Source organism: Canis aureus, chromosome 37 (assembly GCF_053574225.1).
Source record: "Canis aureus isolate CA01 chromosome 37, VMU_Caureus_v.1.0, whole genome shotgun sequence".
Lineage (NCBI taxonomy): Eukaryota > Metazoa > Chordata > Mammalia > Carnivora > Canidae > Canis > Canis aureus.
In genome coordinates this window covers 18,273,214-18,292,673 of record NC_135647.1, presented here as the reverse complement: position 1 = coordinate 18,292,673, position 19,460 = coordinate 18,273,214, and the positions used below count along the sequence as shown (strand labels likewise).

At 34.7% G+C, this 19,460-nt stretch overlaps 1 long non-coding RNA gene across 1 annotated transcript in view; it reads right to left on the bottom strand.

The window, feature by feature from the left end:
• LOC144306343 (uncharacterized) overlaps nt 1–19,190 on the bottom strand; it is a 36,470-nt gene extending 17,280 nt beyond the window's left edge. Inside the window, exon 1 of the long non-coding RNA XR_013373414.1 lies at nt 18,922–19,190. This is a non-coding gene — a long non-coding RNA (uncharacterized LOC144306343). The remainder of the gene's footprint in view (nt 1–18,921) is intronic.
• Nucleotides 19,191–19,460: the final 270 nt, after the last annotated feature.

Sequence of the window (19,460 nt, the reverse complement as noted above, 5' to 3'; positions counted from 1 at the left end):
AAAGATGCTGACTTTTTAGCTTTAACTTAATCTGTAATTATAAATCTATCATCAAAACCAAAAAAGACAAATGTAAAAAATTGACTATATTGATGGATGAACACAGAATTTAGGTGCATATACCTAGATACTGACATTAGCAGGTTGACAGTGAAAGCATGTTAGCATTTTAAAAGCTAAATTAAAAATAAAATCTAAACCACATTAGGGATATGTTAAAGCATGTAGAAAATGAATTAATATTTGTTCATGTGTATTCTAGTCCATTCGTTATTGAGCTTATATGTGTTATTTATACTCCCAAAAGTAAAGATGTTAAGTATGCTTCCTTTTTAAAAAAATATTTTATTTATTTATTCATGAGAGACACAGAGAGGCAGAGATATAGGCAGAGGGAGAAGCAGGCTCCATGTAGGGAGCCCGATGCAAGACTTGATCACAGGGCCCCGGGATCACGCCCTGAGCCCAAGGCAGACACTCAACCACTGAGCCACCCAGGCATCCCCAAATATCTATTTTCTAAGCTGTAGGTCTACTCTATGAACTACTATCCATTTCCATCTAGTTTATTTGATACTACAATACAACTCAAATTTTCCATAAGAATCTAAGAACCAATTCTACAATATTCTTGGAAGAAAACGTACACATATATCTTCTTGATCTTAAACTGGCAACAGTTTCTTAGATATGATATCAAAAGCACGGTCAAAGAAAAAGTAAGTCAACCAAACCTCATCAAAACTAAAAACTTGCACATCATTAAAAACTTGCACATTGAAGGACACTACCAAGAAAATGCAAAGACAACTTGCAGAATGAGAGAAAATATTTGCAAATCATATACCTGATAAGGATTTAGTATGGAAATATACAAAGATTAGAACAACAATAAAAAGACAAATAATGCAATTAAATAATGGACAAAAGTTTTGAAAAGACATTTCCCTAAAGATGTACAGATGCTCATTAGATACATGAAAAGATGCTTAATTTCATTTGGGGAAGGCAAATCAAGAACACAACGAGGTATCACTCTACACGCACTACAACGGCAATAAGAACAAACAAATAAACAAACAGAAATTGACAAGTTTTGAAGAAAGTGAAAGGGATTCATACATTGCTGCTTACAGTGTAAAGTGGCACAGCCACTTTGGAAAACAGTCTGGTTGTTTCTTAACTTAAACAAGAGTTACCAGAGTTACCATATGACTCAGAAACTCTACTCCTATGTATATAACCAAGAGATTTGAAAGCATATAATTACACAAAACTTATACCTGAATATTCATAGCAGCATCACTTACAAGTAGAAACCACCCAAATATTCATCACCTGATGAATGGATAAACAAAATGTATTAACACCATATGATGGATCATTTAGCCATAAAAAGAAATGAAGCAGTGATATGTCTACAGCACAGATAAACCTTATAAACGTTATGCTTTGTGAAAGAAGCCAGGCCCAAGGACCACCTAGTATGATTTTATTTATATGAAATGTTTGGAAAAACAAATTCATAGAGACAGAAGATATATTATGATTTCCAGAGGATGAAGAAAAGGGGGAAGGAGGGAGGGATTCCTAATGGGTACAGAGTTTATTTTTGGGGTGATGAAAAGCTTTTGGGATTAGATAGTGGTGATGGTTGCGCAACCTCGGGAGTACACTAAAGACAACTGAATTGTACACTTTAAATGGTGAATTCTGTGATATGTTAATTATATCTTAATAAAAAGTGAATATTCTAAGACAATCAGCTCAGACCAACCTAACTCAAATTTCTCTTGTATGGTATAAAAAGTTAGAATAAGATTTGCCAAATGTTGAGGCATAACTGTCCATCCATATTTCAAATGTCAAAGTAATTTAAAAAAAATTTTTAAAAGATTTATTTATTTTAGAGCGAGAAAGTGAGAGTGCATATGTTGGGGAGGGGCAGAGGGAGAGAGAATCCCGGGTAGACTTCCCACTGAGCATGGAGCTCTGTGTGGCTTCATTTCACAACTCTGAGATTGTGACTTGAGCTATAATCAAGACTCAGATGCCCAACCTACCAAGCCACCCCTGTGCCTCCAAATATCAAGGTAATTTCTTACTTTGATGGTGTATTCTTGCCAAGTGCAGTTGATGAAAATTAATCAGTGCAGTGACCATGAGATGAAAACACAGTAGTGTAACTTGGAGCAATTTAAGATAGTGTAAGATTTTTTAAAAAATGTAAATTAGTGTAAGATTTTGTAAAAACTTACTCTTGAAAGATAGATGAAAACACCAAAAATAAGACAGGCATACCTCATTTTGTTGTGCTTCGCTTAATTTTACTTTGCAGATACTGTTTTCTTTTTTAAAACAAATTAAAAGTTTGTGACAACCGTTCTATCGGCACCATTTTTCCAACAGCATCTGCTCACTTCATGTTCCTGTGTCACATTTTGGTAATTCTCGCAACATTTCAAATATTTACACTATTGTTATATCTATTATGTTGATTGGGAATTATGGCTTCCAGAAAGCTCAGATGATGGCCTGCAATTTTTAGCAATAAATTATTTTTAAAATAAGATATGTACTTTTTTTTTTGACAATGCCATTTGCACATTCAATAGATTACAATATCATGTAAATATAACTTTTATATGCACTGGGAAACCAGAAAGTTCAGTCGACTTGCTTTATTGAGATACTCACTTTATTGCAATGGTCCAGAACCAAATTCACAATATCTCTGAGGTATGCCTGTAATGTAATGAAACCCTGGACTTAAAATCCGAGATAATACTTATAAAGACTGAAATAGGTGGAGGGGAGATTTTCCAAATACGAAGGCTTAAATAGATTTCTGTATCACTTGTCACTCTTACAATTACATGAACATAATTTTGAAAAATTCTGAGGATAACCGCAGAGTTAAAAATAAAAAAAAAATCTTTCAAAAGAAATAGACAAAAAGCAGACAAGTGCTGTCTGTGTGGAAAACAAAACAGCAAATAAGTAACAAAAGATACATAAAAACAGAAAACAGAGAACAAGAAGACAAAAGTAAGGCTAAGTATAATATTTATGAGAACAAAAGTGAATGCATAAAAAACACAAAGACTAAAGTTGAATCAAGCAAATGAAAAGAAACCAAAAAAAAAAAAAAAAAAAGAAAAGAAAAGAAAAGAAATCAGGGCTCAGGAACATTAAAATCAGACAAAGGCCAAAATAATTACATGGAATAAAAAGAACCCCTTTATATTGCAAAAGCACACAATTCACAATGATGATAAATATAACATCAATATTTATGTGCTGAATAATCTGTTCTCAAAATATACAAAATAAAGCAATTAAAATACAAGGAAGAGATGATGGAAACATGTTAGTCAGAGATTTTGACAATTTTCCCGCACTATGTGATCAAATAAATACATAGAAGATCAAGGGAATATTATTGATAAGGTTAATAGATGCATATGGAACTTTGAAATCTACAAAAAGATATAGATCTTTTTCTGTGTCATTTGGACATCCTTAAAAATTGATAATCGATGAGGCCACAAAGAAGCAACTTAATAAATAAATTCCCCAAGGAATAAACATTTTATCATAATCAAGTTAAAATGAAAATTAGTAACTGATTTAATTCCATCAAAAGCTATAACTTGATCAATGAGAAATCAGCTTTACTTTATTTCTCCTAATTATGTGTTAAGTCAAAAAGGAAAAAATGAGAATTAAGTATATCAATACTGACATCCACACCATACTTAGGGAGGAAATATATTGCCCTTACCAGCTTTATTATAAAATATATTTAAAATCATTGAGTAAACCAATTTGAAATCATGTAAAAATGCAAAAAATTAAAGGGAATAGCAGTAATTTAAAAATGTGAAGGCAAAAATTAATGAATTACAAAATAGAAAAAGGATTTAATTGATAAAAAATATTCCAACTGCTATTTTCCTTAAACGGCCAATTGATAGATAGTCTCTAGCAAGACTGATAGGAAGGCCAGAGGACTCAAATTTCTGTTATTGTAGATCTAATAATAACGTGGTTGCCAAAGATAATGTCAGCAACTTCATCCACTTATTGAACACTTATTTTGGACCAGATACTGCGTGGATGGCTTTATTTTATTTATTTATTTATTTTTTTAATAATAAACTTATTTTTTATTGGTGTTCAATTTGCCAACATACAGAATAACACCCAGTGCTCATCCTGTCAAGTGCCCCCCTCATGCGCGGTTGGCTTTATATACAGAATTGTTGAGTTTGGGATTTGAAGCCCCCATTTCCTGCATTTAAATCTTATTGCTGTGAGCTGTTAGCTATCTCTATTCCTTCTAACATAAAATTAGGATGATAGTCACACTTACTTCATAGGACAGTTATGGAGATTTTACATGACAAACATGTAAAATGCTGACAGCAATATGTGGCATAGCGTATATACTTGAAAAAGCCAGTTCTAAGCTGCAGATGGAGTGCATCATTAAGAACTGTATTTGATGCAAATAATCATGTCTTCTATAGTGGCTTAAATAAATAAGAATTCTGTTTTCCTCATGTAAGAAGAACTCTAGAAGTAAGAAGTCTAGAGCTGGAATGGCAGCTCAGTACTACTTATAGCACTAGGACTTTACGGTATATATATTTATGCTACCTACCCTGCCCCACACACTGGAATATTATTTAGCCATAAAAAATAGGTGAATCCTGCCATTTGTGAGAACAGGGATGGATCTTGAGGGCATCTTTTGAAGTGCACTAAGTTGCCAGAGAAAGACAAATATTGTCTGATCTCCTACACGCACACAAAAGATCCTGTTTGTGCTTACTAGAGGAAGGAGGTGGGGGGTTGGGGTTATCGGGTGAAGGCGATCAAAAGGTACAAACTTCCAGTTGTAAGATAAATAAGCACTGGGGACGTAATGTACAACATGATGACTATAGTTAGCACTGTTGTGTGGCCTATTAAAGCTTACTAAGCAGGGAGATCCTAAAAATTCTCATCTCAAGGAAAAAAATACTTTTTCTCTTTCTTTTTCTCTTTTCTATTTATATGAGATCATAGATGTTAACCAAACTTATAGTGATAATTGTTTTGCTGTAAATAAAGTGGTTGTGCTGTATACCTTAAACATGTCCAGTGCTGTATGTCAATTATGTCTTAATAAATCTGAAAGGAAAAAAAAAAGCACCGGGACTTCTTATAACTTCTTATTTTGCTGTTCTTTCTCTGTGGCTATCAGCCTTGTGGTCACAAGATTTGTGGTACACCTCCAGGCATTGCATCTGTAGTCCAGACAGGAAGAAAGTTCAAAGCTTTATCTTTAGGGGGTTGTATTTTTTGATTTGAAAAGACAGCACTCCCCATTGACTTTTCACTGACCAGAAATGCATTGCATGGCTAATCCTAATTGCAAAGGAGACAGGGAGATTAAGCATTTTTAGTTGAGTACAATGCTGTGCTTAACAAAATACAGTGAAGGAGAGGAAGCCATGGATCGTGGGTAGGTAACTGGCTGTATCTCTCATGGAGAGGTGTAAAAGTTTTAATGTGTACTAGTACAATATTTTTATAAATGAGATGATTATATATATATTTCTTGATTATATATACATATATTTCTTGATTCAAAAATGAGGAAACTTTTGAATGATTAATAAGATTTTTTTAAAAATTTAAACAATTACATTAAAAAGGACACCAAGCCAGGGTGATTGCACAAGCAATATGTTTTTCACTTCTTTGAGGACCCATTGTATCCATTAGTTTTTAAAATGTTCCAAAGGATAAAAAAAAAAAAAAAAAAAAGGAAACATCTCTATTTGTGTTACAACGATGGCAAAATATTTTGTTACCAAAAATGACAAAAATTGCTCCAAGGAAAAAAAATATAGGCCAAACTTAGTTGGGCATAGAGATAAAAATGCTAGAAAAAATATCCATAAATACATTTTAGTATGTACAGTTATCAATAACATGTTACCATTAAGGTTTTTTTTTCCTAGAAATCAAGAGTGGTAAAATATTTGACAATCTGTTTGTATAATTCATCCCATCAACAGGAAAAATTTGAAAAACTATTTGTTTACAAAACTCCTAATAAATTATTAGGATTCTTCCTTAATATTGTATAAGTATGTCCCAATAGCCACTTTATAGTTAGTGGCATTTCTGTTACAGTCAGGAACAAGAAAATGATGCTAATGTTCACAAATAATCTTTTATCTTAAAAAGAAATTAATATGATTAGCCAAAGGAAGAAAACAAAATTATCATATAACAATGATATGTGTTGCCATCTGAAAATTTCTATAGGCTATTAAACCAATACAGTATATTTGTTATGCAGAAATATACAATCATTAACTAATTAGAAATCATGAGTTTGAAAACATGATAAAAAATCTAAATTCAATGCCAAATATAAACTAGGTGTTAACCTACCAAATTTATGTAGAACCTGTATGGGAAACATTTTAAACTTCAGTAAAGGATTTAAAAGACGTGGGAATAACCCATGCTGCTCATAGGAAAGACCTAGCATTGTAAAGATAATACTTTTTTTTTCCAAATTAGCCTCTAAATAGCCTATATCTTAATGACATTTTAATGAGATTTTTTTCAAAACTTGGCAATATTATTTTTAAAGCCACAGGAAGAACAAACAAACAAGAATATCAAAAGTAATTATGATAAGAATAGTTTCTAAGGCAATCATCGTCTTACTAGAAATTTAACATATTAGGCTTTTAATGATTTAAACAACAAGATTGTGCGGGGATAGACAGACACATGAAATAGAAAAGAAATGCGTAGAGAAACCTAAATATGGCAAATGACTTACCTTGTGATAGAAATTGATTTTTGTGGTTACTGAAGAAAAGACATTCCTTTGACCCCAGCCTGTCCTCCATGACTCTGCCTCATGGGTGGCTCTCCTCGCTCACAAATGGCATGGCTCTTATGGTCTTCTCCAGTCCTCCATGGTTAGACAGCCCCCCAAGTTAGCTCGGTGTCCATTGTGAAATTGTATATTGATTTCTCATTGCAGTTACTCTTTTATCTTCACAACTCAAATATGTGGATCCCATTCTCTGACAATACCCATAGATTTGCTCATCAATGGAGTCCACTGTCTGTGCAGCTCCTCTCCCTACTACTCACTTCCCATCTGAAGAGTAACTATCTGAAGCATTCTTTTTTTTTTCTCCGGTTTTCCATTTTGCCACCTTCCTCCTCTGATTCCCAGAAGCCAAGTTTGCCTTTTCCTTCAGTGAGAAAATGGAACACCTCCATTTCTTCAAATTTCTGCCACTGTAACTACAATCTTAATTACATCCCCACCTGTTATTTCCAGCTACTCTTTTTCCCAGTGGAAAAGGGGAGCTTTTAATTTTTTTGTTTTAAATTTCCCTGCCTAGGCTAATATCACCACCACTACTCCATTTAACTTGCCTCACTTCTTTAGGCACTTCCCTAGATTTGTCCCATTTCTTGTTCTTTCTTCACTGGCTCTTTTAGGATATTTTGGTTCTCAGGTCTGCTCCATCTTCAGAGAAAGCCTCCCTCAATCTCATGCCTACTGCTTCCCTCTCTTCCACTCCACAGGTAAACTTCTAGAAAAAGTTATGTACGCTTCCAATTTACTTCAAAACCTACACTAACGCTGCTCTCATTTAATCCAGGGAAAACCTACTGTTTGAGTTCTTGCATCCAGTGTTTTAGAACCCATCCTTTATTTCTCAGTTAAGCAAATAACTGCAAATAACAGAATGTTTTAAAAGAGTGAACGTTTATTTATTTATTTTTCCTCACGAAGAAGCCTAGAGAAAAGGAGTTTATGGTTATTAGTGATGTTATTTACCTGTGTCTTTGCTTATTTTTAAAATTAATTTGGTCTATTGTTTTCTTGTTTTCTTTTTTATTGTTTTTAAAGATTTTATTTATTTATTCAGGAGAAACACAGAGAGAGAGGCAGAGATAAAGACAGAGGGAGAAGCAGGCTCCATGCCGGGAGCCCGATTTGGGTCTCAATCCTAGGATTCTGGGATCAGGGCCAGAGCCGAAGGCAGATGCTCAACACTGAGCCACCGAGGTGGTCTCTTGTTTTCTAATAAGGTTTTGTTCAATGATTTAATCAGTTGTTGCTTTATACATTAAGGCCAGGGTTAAATCTAGATCTTGTGGAGCTTAACAACTATACAAATTGGAGCGCCTGGGTGGCTCAGCCTGTAAAGTGTCTGACCCTTGATTTTGGTTCTGGTTATAATCTCAGGGTTGTGAGATTGAGCCCCAAGTCAGGCTCCATGCTGGGCATACAGCCTTCTTAAAATCCTCTCTCTTCCTCTACCCCTCCCCCCACCTCTCTAAAAAAGTCCCCCAAATATAAAAATTGGAGATACTTCTTGATGAAAAAGAACACAAAATCATGAATATAAAAATTTTAGGTCCCTATTGGGGACTTGGAAGGGACCTTTTCAAGCAAGGAACTTCAAAATTAAAGCTCTGCTAACATCAAGGTAAGTTTGTCACTGATGGAGGATTTGTTATTTAAAAGAATACATGGTCATGTTTTATTTTCTTGATTTATTATATTTTAAATCACAGATTGGGGACATAGGAAAGGGAACTGTCATGCATCCAAATTATTTTTTTAGCATTTATTTAAGCATTAACTTCTTGATCATCAGTCTTTGTCAGGAAGACTGAATATTCATTGGTTAGAAGAAGATACAGACTTTGCTTTAATATTGAATATTCATTGAATGTTCATTGGTTAGAAGAAGATCTAGACTTTGCTTTAATACCATTTACAGTGAGTGGGGAGAGGGAGTGAGTGGGGAGAGAAAGAGACAGAGAGAGAGACTTAAACAAGTAAATAAGTATACAGTTCTGAAGTACGATAGAATGCTATGAAAAAAAAAAACTTACAAGATATACGATTGGAATTACCAATTTGGACATGGCCTTTAGGAAGGGTGTATTTAAACTGAGTTTTGAAGAATAAGAAGAAGCCTGCAAGATGCAGTGTGGGTAAGAGGAGTGTAGACAGAGGGAAGTATACCCTGAGGTAGGAAGGCACCTCCCCTCTGGTAACCATCAGTTTGCTCTTTATAGTTAAGGGTCTCTTTCTTGGTTTGCTTCTCTCTTTCTCTCTCTCTCTCTTTTCCTCTATGCTCTTCCCATTTGAGAAAGCCTGTGGGAGACCAGCAGTTCTGGAGATATGTGAGGAGAACAGAAGACCGACAGGTGATAAACACAGAGGGGTGGGCAAAGGCCAGCTAGTGACCGGTTCAGTGACCTGAGGGAGCAAGGTGATGAATGAGGGACAGTGAAGTGGGGAAAAGGAAAGCTAATAAAAGAGTTTAGTGAGCACATTAAGAATTGCCTGGTAACTAATTACCTCTGAGAAACCCTAGGAATTCTGTGGGACCTTCATATCCAACTTCTTCTCATGGATCCCTTCCTGATTAGTAAGGCATAGGCAGTATTTATCTGCTTAAGAGGATACATTCAAATACTTTCAGCTTGAAAGAGTTCATAATCAAATAAAAAAATACACGTATGATATATTTATATCCTTATTTATATGACATATTTATACATACCCTCAGAGAAGTTTATTATTTAAATATCACCTACCAGGGACTCTCCTCCCCAACAGACATCTTTGTGTATTGCAATTATTGCGTGTGCAATGCTTTCCTTCTATGTGTAAATAGTGGGATATATAATGGAATATATAATCGGATACCTAATGGGCATATGAAATTTACTAATTTGATGTATAGATAAATCAAGATAGGTTTTTTTTTTTTTGGGCAAATATCTTGAGAAGCATTGACAGTAAATGGTGAGCAACCTCTTGAACATGTGCTGTTTGCCAAGTCTTGAGGAGTAAGATTTATTTATTTCTGGAGGAAATAAGAAAAGAGGAAGAAGGAAGGAAAGAGAATGAAGAGAAGCCAACAAGATGGGAAAAATAGAAGTTGTGAGGTCATTGAAGTTCTAAGGTGGTGGGTAGCCAATAGACATTTGAAAGTTGATGTGAGTGGTGGCATTTTTAAACTTCAGTATGCACATAGATTACTTGGGGGATTTTGTTAAAGTGAAGATTGGGATGTAGTAGGTCTAGACTAGTTTGCATTTCTTTTTTTTTTTAAGTATTTACTTAAATTCCAGTTAGGTAGTATACAATATAATATCAGTTTCAGGTGATACAATATAGTGTTTCAACACTTCCATACTGGCTCCAATAACTGGTGCTCATTACAAGTGCACCCTTAATCCCCTCCATCTATTTAACCCACCCACCTCCCCTCTGGTAACCATCAGTTTGTTCTTTGTAGTTAAGGGTCTATTTCTTGGTTTGCTTCTCTCTTTCTCTCTCTCTCTCTTTTCCTCTATGCTCATTTGTTTTGTTTCTTAAATTCCACATAAGAGTGAAATCACATGGTATTTGTCATATAGTATTTGGAAATCATATGGTATTTGTAGTAATATTTCATTCTTTTTATGGCTGATTAATATTCCATCATATACATATATCATTTTTTCTTTATCTGTTGGGCTGTTTCCATAGTTTGGCGACTGTAGATAATGCTGCTATAAACACTGGGTTGCATGTACACCCATATTAGTATTTTTGCACTCTTTGGGTAAATATCTAGTAGTACAATTGCTGGACCATAGGGTCTTCTTTTTGCAGCTTTTTGGGGAATCTCCATACTGTTTTCCAGAGTGGCTACACAATTTTGCATTCCCACCAGCAATGCAAGAGGGTTAACCCCTTTCTCTGCATCCTCGCCAACACCTATTTCTTGTGTTGTTGGTTTTATCCATTCTGACAGGTGTGAGGTCATATCTCATTATAGTTTTGATTTGTATTTACCTAATGATCAGTGATGTTGAGCATCTTCTCATATGTCTTCTGGTCATCTATATGTTATCTTTGGAAAGATGTTCATGTCATCTGCCCATTTTTTAATTGGGTTATTCATTTTCTGGATGTTGAGTTTTATATGTTGCTTATACTTATATATTTTGGACAATAGTCTTTTACAAGTATGTCATTTGCAAATATCTTCTCCCATTCTGTAGGCTGCCTTTTAGTTGTGTTGTTTGTTTCCTTTTTATTTTGATTAAATCCTAATAGTTTATTTTTGCTTTTGTTTCCCTTGCCTCAGGAGACGAATCTATAAAGAAGTTGCTATGGCCAATGTCAGAGGTTACTGCCTGTGTTCTCCTTTAGGATTTTTATGGCTTCCTGTCTTACATTTAGGTCTTTAATCCATTTTGAATTTATTTTTGTGTATGGTATAAGAAAATAATCCAGTTTCATTTTTTTGCATGTCGCTGTGCAGTTTTCCCTGCATTTCTAATACATCCCTAGTGTTACTGGTCTATGACCCATATTTTGGGTCTAATAAGGACACTTTAAAGTTGTTTCTTTTTCTGTCCTGCAGCTTTTGAACTTGCAAGCTTCAATCAGTGTTTTAGCCAGTTCCTTAAAGTAAATCTTTTTTTTGCTGTTTTTGTTAAATCACTGGAGAAAAAAAAATCAAGCTGTGTTCCTTTAATATAACACAATTCTAGATTTTTAAAAAAGTCTTCAATTTTTATTATGTTCAGTGGTGAAATCTGGATGTCCTAGTTTGTTCAAAGTTAAAGCTCTTCCCCTTGTTTCTTTAGTGTCCTTGGGGGTCTGAAATATAAGTTGACTGCCTCTTTCTTATGGACCTTTTCTTTTTTGTGAGACACCCTCCTTCATCCCCTGCATCACTAGAAAATTCTTATTGGCAATTTCTTTGAACACCAATTTTTCCCCAGAAAGTCCCATTTCTGCACAAAGTCACCTCCTAATCTAGTGACCACTAAGTTTGGCCACCTTTTTTATGGGTGTTTTGGGGGAACCTGCTAAGTCATCATTTTACTAGGAGTCTCAGCCTCCAGGTCCTTGTCACTATGGCCTCTACCCTCCAGGAAGATTTACTTAGGGAAATATTAGACATGCCTATCCTGTTTCTTGAGGGGACCTCATCTGATACATGGGAAAAACTTCATGCATTCTTTGTCCAGATGCATTCTGGGAGGCCAGGCCATCCCCAGTGGAACAATAGTTCCTTTGTTCACCATCTAGGTAGATAACCAGTCATTGAGTCTCACTCTTTAGCTATCTTGAGTTTACAACAGACACCAGCCCTCTGTGCCCCCTAATCTTCAGATGGTCCCATTCATGGATGGGCCTCTTTTCTGGCTGGGGATGAAGCATACCGCACTTAATCTCTTCCCTTTGGGCAAAGACACAGCACAGTTTTCTCTAGAACCATTATCTCAGTTGAAATTTAACCCAGCTTCTTGAAGTGAATGTTTTAGACTTTTATGTCTAGCTTTCTCGCTTCCACTTGGCAAGTTCTGCAGAGAGGACCTACTAGTGCATCTTGGAATGTGGAAATGGTTGGCACAGGGCTTCTGCATATAGTCAGGCAGACTAGGCTGTGCCTTGCAAAGCTCCAGGAGCACCATTCACCTCCTAGTCACCATGGATTAACACAGTGATGATGATTTTGTCCTGATGACTTCTTTTAATTGTACACTGTACAGTTAAGGAAAAGAAAATTCTTCTATTTTTTAGTCACATAAAATCCTCTTTTGATCCAGTTGGTAATTTATTTTGTCTTAGGTCTTCAGAGAAACTGAGAAATATCTTGTTTTAAAACTTCAGTGTTTAAATTTACAAAATGTAATGAAGGTAACTTGGATAGATTTAATTCCTTATTATTATCCCTTTGAATATCAATGCAAGTTCATCTTTGTTGGTTTTTAATAATTCATTTGCTCATTCTGGGAGTTTTTTTTTTTTCATTCTGGGAGTTTTTAAATTTAATTTTTAGAAAGTAAATATGAGACAGAAGGATTTGAATTTCAGTTATTGTCTGCATTCATATATTTTCAAATTGGTAAGTTCAGTTTCTTGCTTTACATTTCTCATCAATATTTCAAAACACGTATGTTCACAAATCTTCATTTTAATATAATTTATTATTCTAGGCTTTATTTCTTTGAATGAAATATGGAGTGATATTTTTCTATAAATTTGGCTATTATGCACACAGATTTATAATTATTTAAATTAGTCAAAGCCCTATTGTGACTGTTTATTTTCTCTTAAAATTTTCAGTAATACATTTTTTTTTGGTTCAAAATCAAAGGACCTACAGGGAAATTTAAATTATTTAAATTATCCCAATTAAGGGAAATATTTTTGAATTCATAAATCTGACAATTTAATCTTGTAGTTGCCCTTCATAACGCTTGCAAGGCTTAGCAAGATCATGAAGAGAAATTGCATTTCATTCTAGAAACTGTGGTAGAAATCTCTGGAGTTTATCTTTATAATTTCTCATTCTTCCCTGTAAGAACCACCAATGCTCATTCCACTATCTATGAATAATTTTAGTTGACAATCAAAATATATTAACCCCAAGTGACCTCAAAGCACCGAAACCCATCGTTTCTTATTCTAAAGGCTGTTTGGCAAACACACTTAAATCACTTATCTGCCACAAGAATTCTTACAAATGAAAAGCTCGATGGACTCTTCTATAAAATAATTCCTAGATATTTTAACCTATGATTTCTGAATTAAACGCATTTTATCTTGCTAATAGACAGGATAGTAAATTTTCCTTGTGTGAGATCTAATTTTAGAGCTGATTATAAAGACAATCTTACTTTGAACAGTAAAAATTAAACCTTCCTCCACCTTTGGCCAGAAGAGGGAAGTAGCTGACTGCATCTGAAACATGCATGCAATGATTTTGACCAACTTTTTAACTTCCAATTAATTACCATTCAACAATATTATTGTTAAAATAATGTATACTCTTCCACAGTGTAATAGTTAAAATAATGTATACCTTTTAAATGCCACTTTGTAAAAGTATAGGTGTATCAGTAATGTATTTTCTCTTTTCATTAACTTACTCCTTGAGGTAATTGGTTTGTCTTAGACTCTGTGTTTGTGAAAATTAATATGTTTGCCAGCTCTGGTCAAGCTCTGCTGTAGGTCAAACTGTTACCAATGGATTTGAAAATGAGTGACAACACAACAAGAACACTCTTCTTATTCTTTAGGGTGTAAACTTCACCCTGTGATATAAGATTGTTATTTCTTAGTTGCTCTACACGGTTCAATGCAAACCCATGGCAACACAGCATATTTTGTTACCTCAAATATTGTCTATATTAATATGTTTTTATGTCTTCTGATTTTTACCTCAAATATTGCTTATATTAATATAAACTTTTACCTCTTCTCAGTTAGGAAGGAATCACTCCTTTCAATTGTCATTTTTACTGTCCTGTTCTTGCTTTATATCTTGTAATGTATTTGATATATTTGATAATGGTTAAAATTAATCTAAAATGTTTTCCTGACTTAGTACTCTAAAGGTTAGTTGGGAAAATTCTATGAATAATTGAATAAGAGAAACAAAAACAAAAACAAAATAAGCACCTATTATTGAGTAAACAACGGCATTTAAGTATTTTTGTGTTAATTGTACACATTTGCTTTATTAAGTTTACACCAGCTGTATTAACTGAACTTACATGTATACATTGACATGCTTCCACCATGACAACAGAATGCTAAGAATTTGGTCATCTTGCCTCATGATTTATTGTATTTATTTAGGCCTTATAGGAACAGGCTTACCAGATGACCACTGAAAATTTGTTGCTGTTTGCTCAGTTACAGACCTAGTTTTAGTAGGATGATGTTGGCATCCAATTTCCTCACTGTACTTTTTAAAAAAAAAATTTTATCCTTAAGTATATTTAGTTTTTCTTTTTTTTTCCTGAGTTAATTTCCAAATTAGAAACACTTTCATAAAGAGCCCAAAAGAAACATATATACCCAAAGATGGCTTAAAATATCAGCTCAAAAATCTATACTTCATGTAAGTGCATAGACCATTTGTGACACATTCAAGAGGGTCACAAATTCTTTGAGATTCCTCTTATCAAGAAGTGAGGTTCTTATGTTCCTTCCACTTGAATCTAGGTAAACTCTGTATACTACTTTGACCAGTTGTATTTAGTGGAAGTGAAGTGGTATTGGTTTTCTGATCAAGATTTTAGGATACTGGTAATTTCTGCTTGCCCTTGAACTCCAGCTGCCATGCTGTGTGGAAGCCTAAGTAGCCCTGTGGAGGGTCCTATGTGACAAGGGTTTGAGGCCCCTGGCTGAACAGATTGACAGCCAACACCAGCATGCCAACCATGTGAGTGAGCCACCTTGGAAACGTACTCTTCAGCTCTGTCCAGCCATCACAGCTGTCACTACATGAGACATGGATAAGTCATCCTTCCTGAATACTGCTCACATTGCTCATTTGTGAGCAAAATAAATGCTTGTTTTTGTTTTAACCCAAAAAGTTTTGGGCAGTGTGTTTTATAGCAATTCATAATTCTTCATATGTAATTTTCTTTCAAAGAAATGTATTCATCATAAACGATATAAAGTTAGCAATTTGGTCTCCTAAAGCTTTTCATACTGTTGGAAGGAAAAGGAAACCATGCAGGCTTGCAATCAATATTAGGGAAGATAGGAAACTGGTGCTAAAATTCAAGTCTTATGCTCTACAATGCCACTTCTGGGTTGAAGTAGGAGTTATTTCATTGCTCTTAGACAATGCTAGTAAGTTTAGAGTTCATATACTATACCTAGTATGTAATTGTATCATGTCACCATTTGTGCACCATTTGTCCACATATGTGGACAATAAAATTGGAATGGATTTTAGAAACACTCAAAAGATGTTTTTATTATATAAGGATGTTCCAATTTCTTTTTCCTAAAAACTTGAACTAGTGTACTTCAACTAAAGCAAAGTACAGTAAAAGTTAAATAATACCCATTTTTTCTTTTCTGCTTGAAAAAAAGCAGACAAAATGAGGGCACTCATAATTCTTTTAGAACACAGATTCTCATTTTCACACTGATTTATTTTTATAAAACAATTCTTTTTTGGGGACCAAAATACACATTTCTACTTAAAGCAATTTTGCTAAAACTTTAACAGCCATCAGAATAATCTGGAAGGCTTGTAAAACATAGATTGGAAGGATCTAACCCCAGAGTTTCTGATTCCTTAGGTTGGAGGTAGGTCCTGAAAAGTTACATTTCTAAGTTCCCAGACAATGGTGTCAACTATAGTCATCATGTTATGCATTGGGTCCTCAGAACTTTTCCATCTTATAACAGAATATTTGTACCCTTAACCAACTTCTCCCTATTTCTCCCACCCTCCAGTTCCTGGTGACCACTTTTCTACTCTCTGTTTATATTTTCAGGATCTTTTTTACTTCGATCAATTTTAAATTGAATATATAACCTAAAATGGAAATGGCACTTTAAAATAAAATTTCAATATCAAGAAATGTTAAATCATATCAACCGACTTGAGTATATGAAATATCAATTAGTTTTGGTCTCATGCAAAATTACTTGGTAGACAATCAAGGACAACACATCACAGGGTTACCACTCTCCCCAAAATATAATGCTTTCTTAGGAAAAACCACCTGTTAGTCCTTCTGTGATGGAGAAGATGGCGGATAAGTTACAAGGAACTCAAAATAGAGGCATGGCTGCTATATGAACAAATAATACAAAAATGCATGAAACCAAAAAATGAGTGCCTGGAGTAAACATTAATCTCTTTATTATGTATCAAATTGACATATTGGAAAATCCAAAAACTATCCATATATAAATATATGAAATTTATAAATATATATAAGTCAGTTATCTTGAATGATTTGAGCATCTCGATTTTGAAGTACTTTTTAAGATAAATTCAGGAAGTCAGAAAATGGTTGAGAAGTGATAAAATAGATTCAGATTTCAAACAATGTAAAAATCTCATACTGACCAAGAAGCAAATTGAACAACAAAAAAGAAATCAGTGTGATGAAAGACAGCCTACTGCTTCCACAAGCCAGAACCATGAAGCATACATACAACCTTCGATAGGTTTCTATGACTTCAGTTGGAGCTACTCAAATCTCTTACCAAAAATAGCTATGCATGGGCACAATAGCAACATATTCCTAATCTTTTTTGGCTCAAGCACTATTCACATGTCCCTTATTACCTTTAGGTGTGTGGAATATCTTTATAAACCCTTCAAAAAATGGTAACACTGTTTACCAGCACAAGCAGGCCAAGCAGTATTACTTCGAAATCATGGCAACTCATTCTTAAACGGAATTAATTTAATGAGGGTGCCTAAAGAAAAAAAATCCAGAAAAGGAGAGCAGGAACATTTCACTGTAACGTTTTTCACAAATTTAGACTCTAATCCAGTGCTTAAATAATGCTTGTGTCAAAATAGTGAACTGACTTTCTGTGAAGGGCGTCTTTGAACTGGTTTTTACTTGTGGAGCTGTTTTGTGTACTAAAGATTATCCACTTGTCAAGATGCCATCCCGAAGCCCCGATGAGTAGCTAAAGCTCATTCTACTTGCCCTCAGGACAGCTAAGCTTTGCATTTTTGATGACAATGGAATGCAGTAGTTTATGTCAGGTGTGTGTGTGTGTGTATGTGTGTGTGCGTGTTGTTCTAAAGCTTCTGTTTGAGGTTCACGTTACTTAATTATAAAGTAAGCATGAAGTAGGGGAACACCCTTTACAACTACCCTGCACTTTTCATTTTAAGGTCAGGCATCTTGCAAAAATCTGATTTTTTTCTTCATTTTAGTTCTAGGAATAGTTTTTATAGTTTTTATAAAAACTACTTCTAAAAAGTATAAAATAAATGTTTAAAATGTTACGCTAAGTTATTTTGCTTGCCTTCAATAGAGAAATTATGTATTTCTTATTTTTGATTGCATTTTGGAATTCAGGACAGTGAAGGGAATCCTGAAGGTCACTACAGTTATCTTTTTAAATAATAAACTGTTTCTTGAGAGACTGACTTTCTGTGTCTGTAAGCTCATTCAGAATTCTGGGGACAAATGCTGTGCTTCCACAGAAAAGATACTCTTGCTGATTGAGCTTAAAGATTTTATTTATTTATTTTGGGGGGATTATTATCTTCAGAAGTTCAGCTGATATCACTGAATAAAACAATAAAAAAAAAGTTTCTTTCTTTTAAAGCTGGGTGTGGAGTCCAATGTAGGGCTTTAACTCACGACCCTGTGATCAAGACTTGAGCTGAGATGAAGAGTCCCACACTTAACCTACTGAGACACTCAGGTGCCCCAAAACAATAATGTTTTTTTTTTATGTAACCTTATTAAGTAAAGTATTTTATAATGCTTAAATAGTGAAGCAAAACATTTGTATCACAAATCTTGGATATAGATAATCCAGGTGATCTGTTTCTGAGACTATAGCCCAAGTAGGGAGAAGACGCTGTGGTATAATAATAAAGAGTGGTCTTAAATCTGCCATTAATCCAAAGCCCTTAAATGACTTTATTGAAGTTTCTACATATGCAGTAGAGAATTGGACTAGATCTTTGAAATTTAAAATCTAAAAGTTCTATGATTAAAAAGTGATCAGATCCATATTAGAGAAAGCAATCTAATACAACTCAGCCCCTCTACTCCCTCCACCCCCATTTTCCCTAATTTATTTTCTGCTGTTCTCCATTCTCCCTCCTCCTCTCTCCTTCCCCCATCTCTTTCCTTTTTTTCTTACTTCTTTTCTTCCTTCTTTTCTCTTTTCTTTCTCCTTTCCTTCCTCCCTTTCTTTCTTGTTTTCATTGTTTAGCTTATGAATCCTGACTTTAACAAAAAATGAATAAATTATATTGCCGAAGAGCATGAGGAAGTTATACCAGCAGCTTAAAAGAGGAGATTGGAAATAGGAAAGACACAATTCAAATAAGTGATAAATACCTTGGATTAAAAAATAGTGTTCTTGGTAGAGTCACTGTAGTACCGACAAGAATAAGACAGGGAACTCTGAGCAGCAGGTTGTGGATGTAGAGTGTCAGAGAAGCCTTGGTGAGCTCTGAGGATTGAAAATCATGTTTAGGAGGACGCCTGGGTGGCTCAGGGGTTGAGCATCTGCCTTCGGCCCAGGGCGTGATCCTGGAGACCCAGGATCGAGTCCCACGTCGGGCTCCCTGCATGGAGCCTGCTTCTCCCTCTGCCTGTGTCTCTGCCTCTCTCTCTCTTTCTGTGTCTCTCAAAAATAAATAAGTAAAAACTTAAAAAAAAAAATCATGTTTAGCTATTTAGAACCACCCAGACCACAGCCACTCCAACGGGTACTGCGCTTCAGAAACTCCTTCGCCGACAACTGAGGTTCTCTAGAACACTCATCTCACCAGGTAGAACTCCAGGAAGATAATTAGTGTTCTACTCAAAGCAGTAAAATTAGTGGAGGCAAAAAGGAAACAAATCCTTGTCATATAAGCCAAACTTTCAGTAGA